This window comes from Myotis davidii, unplaced genomic scaffold (assembly GCF_000327345.1).
Source record: "Myotis davidii unplaced genomic scaffold, ASM32734v1 scaffold452, whole genome shotgun sequence".
In the NCBI taxonomy this organism is placed as follows: Eukaryota; Metazoa; Chordata; class Mammalia; order Chiroptera; family Vespertilionidae; genus Myotis; species Myotis davidii.
The window spans coordinates 608,244-609,150 of NW_006284245.1; the positions used below are offsets into that span (position 1 = coordinate 608,244).

Consider the following 907-nt stretch of genomic DNA (forward strand, 5'->3'; position numbering starts at 1 on the left):
TCCTCTGAGTTGGATATGATATTCTCTTTACTCCTAGTTGTAGAATTTCCACTCAGCCAGCCCTCCTGTGGTTCTGGATGTTGTCCGTTCCCTTTTTCAGGCTTAATTTGAATTGGTTGTTTAAGGCAGCAATCTCCGGCGTTAACCTATGCTGCCATCTTCGGTTCTTCCCTCTCTTTTGACACAAGCTCAGCCCCAAGCCCCGCTTACCAGCTTTTAATTCCCATCATTTGAGCCCTTTGTCTGGAATTGTCTCTGCCTTGAAGACAGGAAAGCTGACGAACAGTACTTCCCAGAGTCCGAAATTCCGCAGCTGCTCTGGCACTGACGGGCAGTGTTTCGGACTCACCTTCCCTCTTCCCACGTCTCCTTTGTAAGAGGGGGCAGTGATGTCAAGTGCATAAGGTAAACAGAGGTATCCGCAGAGTTCAAAGTGCTTTTCAATATGAAATTGTTAGACTACTTTCCTCTACCTTTTTAAAACAAGGCACTTACTAAACATCATTGTTATCTTTTCTTTACATATTACAGTTTTTCCAAACTAAAGATTTTCACCCCAGTTGAAACTAGGAGAGAATTTAGTTGAAAATGGAGTGTCCATTTATGAAGCTTAGTAGCAATTCAGAAAAGATTCAACTTATTTGATGAACTATTAAGTAATATTTTGCAAAATCATTCTATCTTTAGGTGTTTTTTTAGGAAAACTTGTTAAAACTTTTGACACAACCCCCAACGTGGCTAAACATACAAACATCCCATTGTTTCCAGCTGCCCAGATGCTGCCTTTTGCCTAAGAAGCATTGAAAACAGCTTTTTAAATTCAATTCAATCCACATCCATTGTCTCCTAAGAAAATACTTTGTTCTTAGTATGGATTTCATATGTATCTGCAAACTGGAAAAGGGGA

At 40.1% G+C, this 907-nt stretch overlaps 1 protein-coding gene across 1 annotated transcript in view; it reads left to right on the forward strand.

The window, feature by feature from the left end:
- The window catches only part of PRKDC (protein kinase, DNA-activated, catalytic polypeptide), a gene marked incomplete at its 5' end in the record, with an annotated part of 202,177 nt that overhangs the window by 197,027 nt on the left and 4,243 nt on the right, over window positions 1-907 (forward strand).